We start from the raw sequence: 17,644 nt of genomic DNA, 5'->3' as shown, positions 1-17,644 counted from the left end.
TATTTCCCCTGATGTGTTACTATTGGGATTAACCGATGTCCCTAGATATATGAACTCTTTGACCACTTCGAAGTTTTGGTCATTGATGATTAGATCTGCGTCAACATTTCCAGCTCTTGTGTTTGTGTTAGTCGCCATGAATTTGGTTTTATTTTGATTTATATGTAACCCCATTCATTCTGCTGCTGTTACTAGCTCGGTTAGGATTTCCGCAGATCTCGCGTCGTCTGCATATGCTAGAATTTGGACTGATCTATTAAATATTGTTCTCCTGCTATCTAAATTAGCGTCTCGTATGACTTTTTCTAAGGATAGGTACATTAAAAAGCTGACATCATTTCGAGACATCAACAATGACCCATTTTTAAGGTGGTGCGTTAATTTCTGCGGTGTAGTGTATTTTTCAGTCCCAGTCCTATTTAAATAATATTTATTTTGGTTTTCTGCTTTTAATGTTAAGCAAAAAAGGGAAAATAATACTCTTAAAGAAAAGTCATGCTTTATTCTATTTATTAAATAGTCAATTCTTAAAAAAACAACAAACAACAAAATAAAACTTAATAATATGAATATCTCTGTTTTCACTTGTACACCATGCAATATTTTTCAATAAACAAGTTCCATACAACTAATATATTAAAGATCAATCCATATAGTTATTATTTTACTAATAATTTCACTTTGAAGTTGAGGTCAATACCATCAGTGTTAGTGAGAAGTGTTAAGAAATAAATTGGAGGCAAAAGAGACTGAACAGGGTTTTATAGAATTATTCTCTTAACAATACTTACAATACATGATGAACAAATTAGAAACCTTCGAGATGTGGTCATATCGTAGAATGCTCAGAATATCATGGGTTCAACGCATTTCAAACAGAGAAGTCTTAAACAGAGTAGGTCAATGCTAAATAAATGATGAAGATGATAAAAAAGAGAAAATTTGAATATCTGGAGCATATAATGAGAGGTGACAGATACTGGATGCTGCAGTTAATACTCAACGTAAAGATCGACTGAAAAAGAGGAATTGGTGGGAAGAAATATTTCTGACTCCGAAACCTTCGTCAATGGACTGGCTTATCAGCAGATGAATTATTACATGGGTGCTGCGCATGATCGAGAACGATATCGGCAAATTGTCATGGAAGCTACCCGCGCCTAAAATTTGGGCACGGTACTTAAAGAAGAATACTTTACTAACGAACAGATATCTGTAACAGCTGTGTAAATGTTTTGAATATACTGCATTAGGTATACAAACTAATTAACGTTTTAGGGAAAGTGATTGAATATATAAGAATTACAGAAGGGAATCATAACAGTTAATCAACGTACGTCGATATATTAATGCCCATTAGTAAAGTATTCAATTAATGGGGCTAGGTGAAACAGCTTTTGTTTATAACAACCGCACAAATTAGTAATACTGAGTAACTTTATAAATAACAACACAAAGACTAGTGGAAACGGCAGAGATGAGAGTACTGAGAAGAATTACAGGACATACGCTGAGAGATCGGAAGAGGAGTGAGGACATTAGAAGACAATGTAACGTACAGTATATAAACGAATGGACACTAAATACAAAAAAAGAATGGAATAACCGCATAACCAGAATGGGGGAGACATGTGTGGTCAAAATAGCAAGAGATAAATCACCAACCGGTAGAAGAAGTATCGACCGACCGCGCAAAAGATGGAGTGACAACCTTCCATAGAGGTATCAATCGGCCAATGAACAAGCAGAATTGCTTATAAAGAGGAAGAAGAAGAACTTTTTAAATAAATTATTTTACAACATTTGATTTCACTTGTGCACCAACAATAATAGAAATAATATTGAGAGATTCAATTAGTCAAACGAAAGAACGAGCGTATTTTCTGAAGCCAATAGTCAATTAATAAAGCTTAACAGTCATTAGAGAAAAAGCGAAAAAACAATGATACATCTAGTTTTTTATTTTATGTTTTTTTTTCTAATGTGTGTGACGTAACGAAACGTACAGAGATCCTCGAAACTTTAAAGATTTGATTATTAGTATATGACAATCATCTAAAAATCATGGACAAACCAGGAAGCAAGGATCACAAAATTTACAGCTAAGTTCGATTACGTGTCATTCCAAATTTTAAAACTCCTATGAAAAAACCTTCAAGGCGTAATTAATGGACTAACAGAATTAAAATACATGATTTAATGACCATGACCAATGATTATGTTTCGTGGACCTTAAGAAAGCATTTGACAGGGTCAAATTAAAGAACGTTATCCATTTGTTATACTCAAGAAAGGTACCTCTATAAATAATTAAAACGATCGAAAACATCTACCAGAACAACACAATAAAAGTAAAGGTGGAAGATGAACTAACTGACCCAATTGAAGCCGGCAATGGGATAACACAAGGGATTCCTTAAGTCCTTTATTGTTCAACCTGATCATGGACGAAATAATAAAAAAGTAAGAACTAAAAAAGGATACCAAATGGGGGAAACACAACTTAAAATAATCTGCTATGTAGACGATGCAATACTAATCTCTCAAAGTGAAGATGAGTTGCAACGTATGCCAATTTAGCATAACCGCCAGAAAATTGAACATGTTAATTACCCCAAAAAATACAAAATGCATGGTTATAACAGCAAATCCAATAAGATGTAAATTGGAGCTGGAAGGTCAGATAATAGAACAAGTGATGAAGTTTAAATATCTAGGCATCACACTATCTAGGTACGGAAGGCTCGAAACAGAATTGGAAGGTCAAGTGAATAGAGCAACCAAAGCCGCAGGTTGCCTGAATGACACAATATGGAGTAATAAAAATATCGGAAAAGAAATGAAAGGCAGAATTTACAAAACAGTCATCAGACCAATAATTACATACGTGGCAGAAACATGACCCGACGCAGAGAAGACAAAAAGATTGCTCGAAGCAGCGGAGATGAAACCCCCTCGAAAAATCGATGGTAAGACGCTGTGGGATAGAGCTAGAAGTGCAGATATACGAAGGAGATGCAAGGTGGATAACATTAATAACTGGATAAGAAACAGAAGAATAGAATGGAATGAACACATAAGCCGAATGACAACAAATAGAGTAGTAAGGACAGCGAGAGACGGTTCCCCAATAGGAAGACGATCAGTGGGAAGAACACGAAAACGATGGAACGACAACTTACTAGAAATACATTGAAAAAACAGACAGAGTCATGTCTATACAAAAAGAAGAAGAAGAGGATTAATGACAGCGGGCACCAAATCACTGAAGATTGATGCTTTATTAAACTTCCAGCTATAATAAACTTCGTGTATAAAACCACCAGACTTCTTAAACAGTGTTTGTGTCCGAGAGGAAGAGTCTTCTTCTTCTTCTTTTTATGTAGACATGACTCTGTCTGTTTTTCAGTGTGCCTCCAGTAGGTTGTCATTCCACCTTTTTTGTGGTCTTCCCACTGATCGTCTTCCTATTGGGGAACCGTTTCTCGCCGCCCTTACTACTCTATTTGTTGTCATTCGGCTTATGTGGTCGTTCCATTCTACTCTTCTGTTTTTCACCCAGTTATTAATGTTGTCCACCTTGCATCTCCGTCGTATATCTGCACTTCTAGCTCTATCCCACAGTGTCTTGCCATCGATTTTTCGCAGTGTTTTCATCTCTGCTGTTTCTAGCATTTTTTTGTCCTTTTTGTATCAGGTCGTGTTTCTGCCGAGTATGTCATTATTTACCTGATGACTGTTTTGTAAATTCTGCCTTTCACTCCTTTTCCGATGTTTTTGTTTTTCCATATTGTTTCATTCAAGCAACCTGCGCTGCGGCTCGGTTTGCTTTATTCACCTGATCTTCCACTTCTGTTTCGAGCTTTCCGTAGCTAGATCGTGTGATGCCTAGATATTTAAACTCCATGACTTGTTCCATTATTTGACCCTTCAGCTCTAATTTACACCTTATTAGATCTGCGCTGTTATAACCATGCATTTAGTCTTTTTTGGGGAAATTAACATGTTAAATTTTCTAGGGGTTATATTAAATTCGTGCAGCATACGTTGTAAATGATCTTCACTTTGAGAGATTAGAATTGCGTCGTCTGCATGGCAGATCATTTTAAATTGTTTTTCTCCCATTTGGTATCCCCCCAGAAAGGAAGAGCCTCTAACATAATTATTGCAGAAAGTTTTGGATATCTGGGCTCAGAGGTGATACGAAAAACGTGAAAATAGCTGTTGGGAAATGGACTAAAGACAATCCACATAAAACCAGAGAGGAGAAACTGATAAAACCAGATGGTATAAACAGACCTCGAGAGAATACTAAGACCCTCGAAATAGAGAAGCTCAAAAACGTAGAAGCAATAATGAACAGACAAGGTCCTGCAGCCAGGTTACAGATGTATTTAAAGATAATAGAGACTTTGGGGAATATTCCGACATCCCGCAACAAACTGACTAAAAAAACTAGGAGCATAATCAAGCAGAATAAGTCAACAGACGGCTTTTGTAAGAAGCCTGTATGAGCCACAAAGGGTACATTTAAATACATCTCATCCGACCAGACCTTCTTCATGTTTTACAATAACAATAACCAAACGTTGTTAACCCTTAAGTAGTAAAATACAACTCGAAATGGCGAATGTATTAACTGTACGAAAATGAAATAATGTGGTACTTTGTGAAGTGTAAAGTGAAATTGACATAGACGTAAAAAAATTACTATACTCGTACTTTACCTTCAGTTCACGACATAAAAAACAAAAACACCTAAACGTGTTACATATTCAATATAGTAACAACTCAGAGATAAGATATATGTATGTGTTTTTACAATACTTTATCTATTACTGTACAATCGGTGAGTAAATTAATGACGCTATTATTTAACCAAGTTAATACAGAATTGCTGTCTTTAGGGGCTCTCGCTTTACTATTTTGTGTGAGTGATACCTACACACAAAATTTTCAGCATTTAATATGAGCTAAACAATTGTATGCAAGTCTGTATCTCTTATATACAAGTGAACATTTTCCTTATTAAGTAAAATTCATTTTAAAATCACTGTTTTCTCATAACCCACATAACCTCATAAATTAATTCAAAATGAAGACATCATTTGCATTTATGATAGCTATTAACATTAGATTGATTTACTATATACATCGAAGCAAACATTTGACAAAAAAGAGAAATACTTTTAAAAATAGACAGACAGACAGAAAATAGACGTTTAGTCACGCAGATTGTAAGACAACTTATCTTAGTATCAATTAAATAATAATAGGCACTAGTCTGTCTGAATAGCATTTTCTTTTTCTTGCATTCATCACCTCCTTTAGATGAGTGCCGGTAATTTGGTACTTTTATAAGATGGAGGTACATCTCCTGGATTGTACCTCCATCTTCAAAATGTATAAGTACCAAATTACGGGCACTCAAATTTATCTGTTTGTCCTTCTTATATATCTTATATAATAATATGTTAATTTAAGTTACCACCACTCAGACAATTAATGACATTCGAAGATACCTTCCTTTTTTTGACGATATGCCCCTGAAGATGTTCTAGGAGCGAAAGTATACTTGGGCAAGATTAAAAATAAAACTCAGTGCTCGATATCTGACTTTTATTAAAAATATATATATATTTCGAGGAAAGCGATGAGGAAAATAAAAAGTCCACAAGAAGTCCAACACATTCGTAAATCGTTACTTAACCTTGTTGAGTCCATTTACCAGAACAGTGCCTAATGAAGAAAAACCAATTCATGTTTTACTTGACGAAGTCCCTTAATTTCTGCCATCTTATTTTTTGTGGCGTTATGTCCAGTCTCTTTGTCAGTGGTGCCTTGCTCTTACCTATCTGACAGTGTTCCAAGCTGTCTGATAGTGTGATAGTCTGTGATATCTGAGAGTATCTGACTTCCAACCTTCTTAGAGTGTTCTACAGATTCAAAAGGTGCTAATTCATATCGCCCGATTACTCTGCTCCTAACATTATCCAAGATTTCAAAATTCTTTTAAGCGTGGTTAAGCCAACACTCTAGCCATCAGTATTATTTCAATGTTTGACGTGAAATATTGTGAGTCGAGTTTTGAAATCTAGACTGATACAGCCATTTCAAAGGAGCAGACTCATATGACGAGTCAGAAGACCTAAAAGATTATTTAGAGATGAAGCGAGGCAATTAAAAGCAAAAACCTGTAAGATCGAGATTCACAGGAAAGAAAGAAGTAGAAAATAAAAAAAAGAACGGTTGAAAGAACTAATATAGTGCAAACTATGAACATCCTTAGTAATAGTAAAAACCTGTTTGAATTTATCATGAGTATTATTTCGTACAACAGCATGAACGCTTCCCAAGCTTGTGATTGTTTACCCCTGGCCGCTAATACTAAAGGGCTAATATTTTACATTAAATCACACCCAACAAATAGGTAATTAGATGCTATTACATGACATCTTAAAAACACAGTTGGTGATTTTATATAGCTTATGAAAAAACAGTACTCCTTTAAATAAATAGTTTGTACACCTGGTTCTAAGCGTTTGGGGTAGAATCCGTAAAGATTTTATATCCTGTGTAGGAGAACGGAAAACGCTGTAAGGGAAGCGTATGTAGGGCGGTAAAATGTGCTATTTTGGGTTAAATCTCCTTATTAAATCCTAAATTTTATCGAAAATTACAAAGATTAAATTCTACAAAACGATAATACGCCCAGTTTTAACATAATATGATTGAGACCTGGACATTAACAAAATGTAATGAAAACTTGTGGGTGTAAAGCTCGAATAATGATGATAATTTATATTTATATCTTTGATTGGAAAAAGATAAGTGGAACATGCGAAGAAAATGTTGAGGGACAAAAATGTTGGGACACCCGTAATATGTAATTTCTTGACTTATTTTAAATTATGAATAAGAATAATAAAGTAGTAATAAACAGTATACGAGTAAAACCGTATACCTATCTTGGAACAATAGTAAACGAACAATGGGACCATTCACAAGAATTAAACTGTAAAATAGAGAAGGCTAGGAGCGCATTCAACAACATGGCCAAACTTTTTAAAGGCCACAACCTTATACTGGAAATAAAATTAAGGCTCCTGCGATGTTATATCTTCTCAATATTATACTACGGAGTTGAATCCTGGACACTCACTGAAGCGATGGAGAAAAAACTTGAAGCCTTCGAGGCTATACAGGCGAATCCTGAGGATATCATGGGCGGACAAGATAACCAACGAGACCGTATTACGAAGAGTGGGCAAAGAATGAGAGGTGATGTATACCATTAAAAGGAGAAAGTTAGAATATCTCGGACACATAATGAGAAACGGCACTAAATACAGATTACTGAGGATAATCCTTCAAGGCAGAGTATTTGGAAAGGAAGGAATTGTGAGAAGAAGAATATCATGGTTAAAGAACCTGAGGAAATGGTTCTCCACAACCACAACCAATCTATTAAAAGCATCAGTTAATAAAATAATGATAGCCAGAATGATCGCCAAATTTCGAAACGAATAGTCACAAAAAAAAGATAAACAATAAATTTTGCTTAAATTCCTTTACAAAAAGGCGTTTTTGTAGTTGAACACCAAAGTTATTAACCAAACGACTATAATCATATGTTACGATCAAAACTATAAACATTTTCTGTACAACTACAAGCTAGAGACCAAGAGGCAGCGCTGAAAAATCTCTTTAAATTTACTAAAGCTAGATTTTTCACAGTTGATTACTGTGAGTGTGTAGAGAAACATTATGCTGCGGTCGGTCAAGCGAAACGTAGAACAGGGGTTACTGAGTGGGTATCAAAGTTGCTTTCCTACGAAGGTAATTAAATCCATTTACTAAATCTGATAATCAATACACACATTCTAAATTAAATATAAATAAAAGTTATTATAGTCGGTCAGCTGTATGACGGGACAGAGCCGGTCGGTCGGCCCCAATAGTCGATTGAGGAAATGAAGCATTTTGGCTCGCAATTTTTTCGTCCAGCATGGATTTACTTGAAATTTTCACAGAAGGTAGGGAATAGTTCAAGGATCATTCATTTTCCATATCATGCCGCTATCATACGCTAAAACCTTGGGGGTGGTTGTCACCCCATCTCGGGGGGTGAGAATTTTTTATTACATTTTAACCACGTAATTCGATGGAAAAAGTGATTCTACGAAAAAAATGTTTTTTACATTTTCTTCGTAAAACTAATATTTTTCGAGTTATTCGCGCTTGAAAATAACAGTTTTTCGACGAAAAAATCGACTTTTTTAGAGGGTTTTTTGAGAATACCTCGAAAAATATGTATTTAATAAAAAAACTCAAGGTATTCTCAACAAAACCCTCTAAAAAAGTCGATTTTTTCGTCTCATTATAGGTCTCATTACAGGTCTTATTTCTCCGGAAATAAAACTTCGAATTGCTACAAGCTATCAATTTTTAACCATTTTCTATTTCTCCTGCATAGGTTATTAAAACTATATCTATATCTCTTTACGGTTTCCTTCCCAAACATATTTTTTTAAATGCCAATTTACCACTTTCAAGCAAAAAGATTATTACAAAATATGTTTTTTAGACTATTTGACCCTAGTTTCCAAAGTTTACACATTGTTTTTGTATTGGCATCATTTGTTTTATTTTGTTATTAACTTTTAATAATTAAATAATAGATTAGAGTGAACTCGTTTACTAAGGATATAATATCGTTTAAAATTTAAATTTTGGGAATATATTTGTCAGTGCAAACGTCGTATTTTTGTTTAAAACAGTTTCGTGTCCTTTTCATTTCTTTTAGACTATGAGAGGATTTTTAATTAACATAGTTTTTCCCAAAATTCAAAAATTACAGTTAAAATATTTTTACTAAACAGTAAGCTTATTCAGTTTTACAATATAAAATAACAAATCTAATTCGTAGACCTCTTTTACATTTGAATATTTCTTTTTGCAATACAAATATTTTAGAATATATGTATATGACACGTTAATAGAACAGAATTTTAATACCAAAGAGGTGGGAAGTAACGATAAAATATCCAGGAATGTATTATTACTCTAATGATCTAATCAAAAGACGATGTATACGAGACGTCCCCTGAGGTGAACGAAACGATGTATTTTCAATTTAATCGGATGGTCGAGATGCATTTAGTGGTATTATATACTAGATGTTAGTTAAGTTACCAAGTTAGCAAGTATGTTAAATAATAGAATAAGTGATGGAAACGGAATACTTGGGAGTAAAACTGTTAAGCTACGGAAAAGTGGAAGAAAAAGTACAAAAACAAGTGAACAGAGCAGCAGGATGTCTCAACAACACAATCTGGAGAAACAAATACCTCACAATGGAAACGAAAACCAGGATATATAAGTCAACAATAAGAAATCATACATAAGTAAAAACTTCGTTTGTACAATGGTATAAAAAAGTTTATTCAAAACCATTAAAAGTCATCCACAAATATTCGGAAAACGTTTTCGATCTAGATCAGATCATCTTCAGTGCCTAGAACGAAGTACATATTTCCACGTTAGAATGAATGCAAAAGGTTAAAATTGTGACTAGTTGAAGAAAAAATGTGGTAATACTTACGTTCTGCTTACTACATGAAACTAGCAACCTTATGAAATTGGTAACATCGAGAAATATGGTTTACATTTTTACATGATACTTATATGATATTTATAGCGACTCACAAGTCGATGTTAAAAGATTGAATGTGTTAGGAGTGCTCAAAGGGCAACATGGTTCCCTGCTCGATAAGAACTTGTGGTTCTTGCCAGTTCAATGGACACAGACCAACAAAAGTGAAGGAGATGACAATCTAATTATCAGACAGAAGCGACATGACAAGACAGGTAATCAATTTTTGGTTATGAATTTAAAAATAGTGTTGTTTAGAATTTAGATTTTTAGTTAAGCTGAATGTATATTAATAACTGTAATAAAGGGAAATTGTCGATCGGATAGCTCAGTGCGACTAGCGGCTGACCCACACTTCACTTCGCCTTGAGGTATGTGAGTTCAAACCCAGCCCAGGCCATCGGAAAAACAAAAAGGCTAACGCACCAGTATAAAATTCTAAATATGAATCTGGCGTTTAGACTGGAATATGCGGGTATCTGATCGACCTATGAGGGAGCAGTATGGCAAGGGATAAGGGCTTGCGGCTCGGTGATACTCCCCCACAGATCCCTACCGAAGGGCGTTGACGCCTAAGAACGGTGTAATATGTACATAAAGTGAAATTTAAATCATAATAAATTAGATTTTATTGAAAAAGTATAAAAGGCAACTCTCTGCTACAGAAAGAACTGTTGTTAATGTTAAGTTGATAAAAATATTACTCATAGTAGTGTCAATGACGTCATTGATGACAGTTTTGAAAAGAAGATGAAAATTTAATTTAGTTTGAAATAGAAAGAGAAAGAAAAATAATTAAATGTGAACAACTTATAGACATACAAAGATAGGATACATAGTAAGGTTTTAAAAATAAAAAGAGTAATGTTGGTTGCCTATTATTGTGGTTGTAATGGTTATTGACAAATTATAGATTTCAAATTATTAGTTCACTTATTCAGACAATAAATTAAATTAAAATATTTTTTCAATTTGTTAATAACCATGACAACCACAATAATAGGCAACCAACATTACTCTTTTTATTTTTACAACATTACTATGTATCTTATCTTTGTATGTCTATAAATTGTTTACATTTAATTATTTTTCTTTCCTTTCTATTTCAAACTAAATTAAAGTTTCGTCTTTTCAAAACTGTCATCAATGACGTCATTGACTCTACTATGAGTAATATTTTTATCAACTTAACATTAACAACAGTTCTTTCTGTAGCAGAGAGTTGCCTTTTATACTTTTTCAATAAAATCTAATTTATTATAATTTAAATTTCACTTTATTACAGTTATTAATATACATTCAGCTAAACTAATAACCTAAATTCTAAACAACGCTATTTTTAAATTCATAACCAAAAATTGACTACCTGTCTTGTCATGTCGCTTCTGTCTGATAATTAGATTGTCATCTCCTTCAGTTTTGTTGGTCTGTGTCCATTGAACTGGCAAGAACCACAAGTTCTTATCGAGCAGGGAACCATGTTGCCCTTTGAGCACTCCTAACACATTCAATCTTTTAACATCGACTTGGAGCTATAAAAATCATATAAGTATCATGTAAAAGGTTGCTAGTTTCATGTACTAAGCAGAACGTAAATATTACCACATTTTTTCTTCAACTAGTCACAATTTTAACCTTTTGCATTCATTCTAACGTGGAAATACTTCGTTCTAGGCACTGAAAATGATCTGATCTAGATCGAAAACGTTTTGCGAATCCTTTTGGATGACTTTTAATGGTTTTTATTAAACTTTTTTATACCATTGTAAAAACGAACTTTTTACTTCTGTATGATTTTTTAATTATGGTATACAGCCAGTTACTGGGATTTTCCCATTGATTTTTTTTTAATTTCAACAATAAGACCCATAATGACGTACACAGCGGAAACAAGAGCAGATACGGCGAAAACACAAAGACTGCTGAAAATAGCAGAAATGAGTCTTACGAAAAATAACAAACCAAACTCTAAGAGACATAGTAAGAAGTGAGAAAATACGAGCGAGATGTGGAATAGAAGAAATAAACATGTGGACCAAAAGAAGAAAGATAGAATGGAGTCAACACATAGAAAGAATGACAGAAAATAGAATAGTACGAATAGCAAGAGACAAATCGCCAAATGGAAGAAGATCATTGGGACGACCGAGGAAAAGATGGTCAGACAATGTCAATTGAGGCTAAAAAATGAAGTAAAACAGGCATTGAGCCTATTTATAAAGTAGGCAGATGTTAGTTAAGGTCGCGGCAGATTATCATGCACGAATCGTTTCCGACACGTAGCGTAGTCTCCGAAAAACCTGATTTTACAAAGAGGTGTCTGATACGATACGTTCCGGAGAGTGTGAATTGTTCATATTTAAAACCATTAAAATCAATATTTTTCGGAAACTAAACGCTACGTACTGGAAACGATGCGTGCATGATAATCTGCCGCGACCTTTACTGATAGTGTTATTATTGTACCAAAACTAAAAAGACAATAGTATCTGTTATTCAGACTGACTTGCCCCCGCCACTGTTTCATTGCCACTTTTAGTTTGCCCAAAGATTCGAGCTAGAATTGTAAATGCTAGGAAGAAGAGAAGCACCGAAACAATCCGCCACAATATTAAACTCCTCAAAAATCCGTAAATACTAGAAATATTTCAAAACTATTCTCTTTTTTCATGTGTCATCTTCTCTAAGAGGGTTGGCAACCATCATGACAATTCGCACTTTCGATACCGCTGCTCTAAAGAAATCAGCCGAATTATTAAAAACTTACGAAACTTGATGTAAAAATGATACATGTTAGAGCCAGCACGTCAGTATGATGGTCTAATAAATACAGTTCAGTTGATACAGTTCAACACTGAAAAATGATGGATGTTCTAACAAAAGCCCGAATGGATGATAAAGACCGGCGTATAATAACAAATTTATACTGGAACCAATCAGCCACAATAAGAACAAACCTTGGAGATGAACCAACGGAAGCGATCCAGATTCTACGAGGTGATAGACAAGGATGTACACTTTCATCAATATTATTTAACCTATATTCAGAGGAAATATTTAGTGAAGCCTTGGAAAACCGTGAACATGGAATATCTACTCCTAAATGGAGAACGCCTAAGCAACATCCGCTATGCAGACGACACCGTTATTTTTGCAGACAGTTTGAACAGTTTACAGCAACTAATAAACAAAGTAAATGAAGTAAGTGAAAGATTTGGACTACAAGTAAATATATCAAAAACTAAATTTATGGTCATTTTATGGCAAAAATAAAATTAGAGACGCCCAACTGCTTATCAAGAATACACCAGTGGACCGAGTAAAACAGTATACCTATCTTGGAACAAATAGTAAATGAACAATGGGATCACACAAGAAATCAAATTAGTCCAAGTAATGAAGCTTAAAATAGGAAAAAACCTCGCAATTTTTACAGAATGGATCGATTTGCTTGAAAATTTGAGAATAAGTAGTGGATAGTCCAAGGATCAAAATCTATGATGCCAAAAGGCGCTTTTACCATGGGGGTGGTTACCACCCCATGTCGGGGGTGAAAATTTTTTATTATATTTTGACCGCAAAAGTTGGTAAAAACATTGATTCTAAGCAAAAAATGTTCTATACATTTTTTGATAAAATTAATAGTTTTCTATTTATTCGCTATCGAAAGTGTTAGTTTTATATTTAACCCTTAAATGCCCGTGATATGAAAATAACCATAAATGCCCATGTGGGGTCTCCTAGGGACCCCACTAAAATTTTCAATTTAGTAACGTCATTTAGCACTGACTAAAAGGAAAACACGGTTAAAAATAATTTGAAGCATATTTGAATAATTTTTATTTATTTTTCATACAAAATTAACGGCTTTTCTAGAAACAAATTATTTTCAATTCGAACAAAATTAAAATTAAATAATAATATAAGCATATAACTTTTAGTTGCAATTTTTACATACAATAGTTTTTTCTTCTTTTCTGTGCACCTGGCATATAAATTTTTTGCAAAAAGAGCAAACGGTATTCACTTTTCTGTCACAGTTTCGCGGACACTGGTAACAACGAGCACGTTTCTTAGCTGAATGGACGGATTGAGTTGCAACTTCGGTAGTTGGGTTTACCATTGGTATGCCACAATCTTTTAGAGCAGATTTTACATAGGCTTTATGTTTTATATATTTCGCTCTTTTTTCCATGTTGTTTCGAGCAAGCTCAGCCCCTAATTGTAACAGGAAAATACGTCTTCGTGAAAAATTATTTTTCTTCCAATCAGGATTTTTTTCAATGTATAAAATATAGGCATTTAGTGCACATATGTCTATAATATTCATAAAGAGCCTGAATGGCCAACGAGCAGTTCTTCTTTTACAGGAATATTCCCTAATCAGTTTGTCGGCATTATCAACACCACCCTTGGTATTATTATAGTCTAAAATCATCAAGGGTTTGTTTTGAGAGTCTTGACAAATTATATCACTATCGTGTTGACTTGAAAGAAGATGTACCATCCTGTGTATTTTAGGTATGTACGAAACCATAGCTAATTCTTTAGTAAAAGCAAATATTGACGACTCCGCAGGTCTTTTTGTCAAACTTAGTTGTGGTGGTGTATCAGGTTTATTTTTGCGGACGGTCCGAAGTAAAGTAAGGTTTTTAGATAAAAGATATTGAGCAAGAGGAACACTGGTAAAAAAGTTGTCAGTTGTAATTCCTCTCCAACTGCCATGATATGGTTCCACCAGATCTTTCACAACACGAAATCCCTGATTTTTCTCTATTGTACCACCTGGTAGTTTTCCAAGGTACACCTGAAGTTTTGATAAATAAGATGTTTTAACATCCGCGGCAGCCCAAATTTTTATCCCATAGCGGCAAGGTTTTGATTTTATATATTGTCTAAAAGGACACTTTCCTCTAAAACTCACTAACTGTTCGTCAACGGTTATATGTTCGTATGGTTCAAAGGCTTTGTCACAGTTAGAGACGAACATGTCCCAAATTACTCGTATCGCCGCTAACTTATCCTGTTCCTTCCGCTCCACCCTGGTCACTTTGTCATCAAACCTCAAGAAACTCGATAATTCTTCAAATCGGTTCCTAGCTAATGCGGCTGTAAAAAATGACCGGCGTATTGAGGTGTCTGTAGACCATATCTCTCGTGTCGATTCTTTCCCACACCTTAAAGCACCAGCTTTGATAAGTGCTCCTAAAAAGCTATCCAGTTCATTGTTGGTAAGTACCGTCCACTCTTTTTTGTTATTCGGATGTTTTTCGTTCCACTCTTGATAACGCCTAACAGCTTCTTCATTAGTATGAAGGCATATGACATTCTTCATCTCTTCGGTCAAAAATAAATTGAAATAGTCTAAAAACGTGTTGGAATTTTTACTATAGTTTGTTAAGCCTGGATGTACATTTATAATATTTTTTTGTTGCCTCTTGGATCTCACGAAAGGTAGGCTATTCCACTGCATTCCAGATTTGGATGTATATGTTGGACCACTAACCTCACTAATATTATCGTCCACTTCGGTAGGTTCTGCATCTGATTCCTCGTCACTGTTGACTTCTAAATTGTCCTCAGTTTCCGAAACATTTTCCTCAAAAACATCTTGCTCTTCGCTATCTGATTCGTCGGTAATCTCATAGTCGAAATCGGAGTCTGATATCCCTTCTTCTATATTTCGGATAATTTTTTCATGTTCTTGGTCGCTTATTGTCATTTTCATTCTCTTACGGTCCATTTTTCAATGTAAACTGACGAAAAATGTTAAAAATAATAAAAATATTCTGGTGCCTCTAAATGCCCAATCGGGGTCACAGCGAGACCCCACTTATCTAAATCTCTCTTACAGACCACTGCACCTCACGAATGTTCGTGGTATACTAACAGAAAACGTAGGAGACACGTCCACACAAATACCTGATTGCGCGGTTGCCAAATGTTTCAAATAAAGATATTATAGCCAAAAATGTATGTCTGGGGTCCCATAGTGACCCCGATTGGGCATTTAAGGGTTAAAAAATTAATGTTTTTAATCAGTTTTCTGCAAATAACTCAAAAAGTTTTTGTTTTCTCAAAATAACTTTGCTTAACAAAAATGTACCTTTTAAAAAAATCAACAAAACCGTTTTTTTTTTAATTTTCTTTAAGACCAATAGTAATCGAGCTATACTTTATTATATGTTAGGTCTTCTTCGGCAAATGCTAAATATTGTAGTTTCAAAGTCAAAAGACGGGAAAACTATGCATTTTTCGGGAATCGCTTGTTTAAACTAATTTGAAGTATTTAAAAATATCTATCTTCAGAAATAAAAAAAAGTCTTTAGCTCAAAAATTAGGTGGCTTATAATGAAAATAATGTCAGACCCTATATTTTTCAGCGAAAAAGTTATCGAAAGCAAACCCCTAATCACCACCCTAATTAAAATTAGTCATTGACCTTATTTCGTCTTCTTTACTTATGTATTATTAATAGGTTCTAGAAGTTTAACTGGTTTAGAATGATTAGTTTTTAAATAAATGGAGTCAAAAGCAAATATCGAATTTTTGAAGTTTGGTAAAAAATTCCCTTTTCTTCAGAATAGATAGATTATCATCAGAGATACAAAAAAAATATTTAAATATAAAATTGCAGCTTATTTAATTCCCAAGAACTTGGTTTGCAAAAATTTTCTCTACGCTAAAAATTGAGTGAGCTATTGACAATTAAAACTTGTAATAACATGCAAAAATCACCTTTTCCAACCCTTTCAAAGTCACCACTATTTGCGACTGAGGATTTTAAAAGGATTTGGTATTAACAGTCTTATAGATTTTGTAAAAACCTACAAAATTGTTTTTTAACAAACTTTCTAAGATAAAAATTAAAAAGGTTACGGTTAAAAAATCAATATATTTTTTTCAAAAAAAAAAAAGAAATCCAATTGGAAGCATAATAATGTAAGTTAGCTTTGCTTTTAGTCATTGGCCTTATTAATTCTTCTTTATTTATGTATTATTAATAGATTTTAAAAGTTTGACTGGCTTAGAATGATTAGTTTTTAAAAAACTAGAGTTAAAAGCGAATAACGACTTTTTGTAGTTTGGTAAAAAATGCCATTTTCTTCAAAATAAGAAGATTAGCATCAGATATACGAAAAAATGTTTTGATATGAAATTGTAGGTTATTTAATTCCCAAGAACTTGGTTTGAAAACATTTTTTCTACGGCAAAAATTGAGTGAATGGTAAATGAGTATATATCGAAAAACATTGATTTTTTCTATATAAAACTAACACTTTCGATAGCGAATAAATCGAAAAGTATTAATTTTATCAAAAAAATGTATAGAACATTTTTTGCTTAGAATGGGGTGGCAACCACCTCCATGGTAAAAGCGCCTTTCGAAATCATATAGATTTTGAACCTTGGACTACCCACTACTTATTCTCAAATTTTCAAGCAAATCGATCCATTCTGTAAAAATTGCGAGGTGAAATGCTTCGGTTCCTGGACTAAATGTAGAATAGAGAAGGCTAGGAGTGCATTAAATAACATGGCCAAACTTTTTAAAACCCACAACCTTAATCTGGAGATAAAAGTAGGGCTCCTACGATGTTATATCTTCTCAATATTATACTACCGAGTTAAATTCTGGACACTCACTGAAGCGATGGATGAAAAACTTAAAGCCTTCAAAATGTGGCTATACAGGCGAATCCTAAGGATATCATGGACGGACAAGATAACCAACGAGACAGTAATACCGTTGATTGATAAATCCAGTATATTTATCAGTCAACGGTAATACGAAGAATTGGAAAAGAAAGAGAGGTGATGTATACCATTAAAAGGAGAAAGTTAGAATATCTCGGACACATAATGAGAAACGGCACTAAATATAGATTACTGAAGGTAAGCTCTTTAAAGCATCAGTTAATAAAATAATTATAGCCAGAATGATCGCCAATATTTGAAACGGATAGGCACCAAAAGAAGAAGAAGTCT

The sequence above is a fragment of the Diabrotica virgifera genome, chromosome 8 (assembly GCF_917563875.1).
Source record: "Diabrotica virgifera virgifera chromosome 8, PGI_DIABVI_V3a".
Lineage (NCBI taxonomy): Eukaryota > Metazoa > Arthropoda > Insecta > Coleoptera > Chrysomelidae > Diabrotica > Diabrotica virgifera.
Note: the sequence above shows the minus strand (reverse complement) of the source record.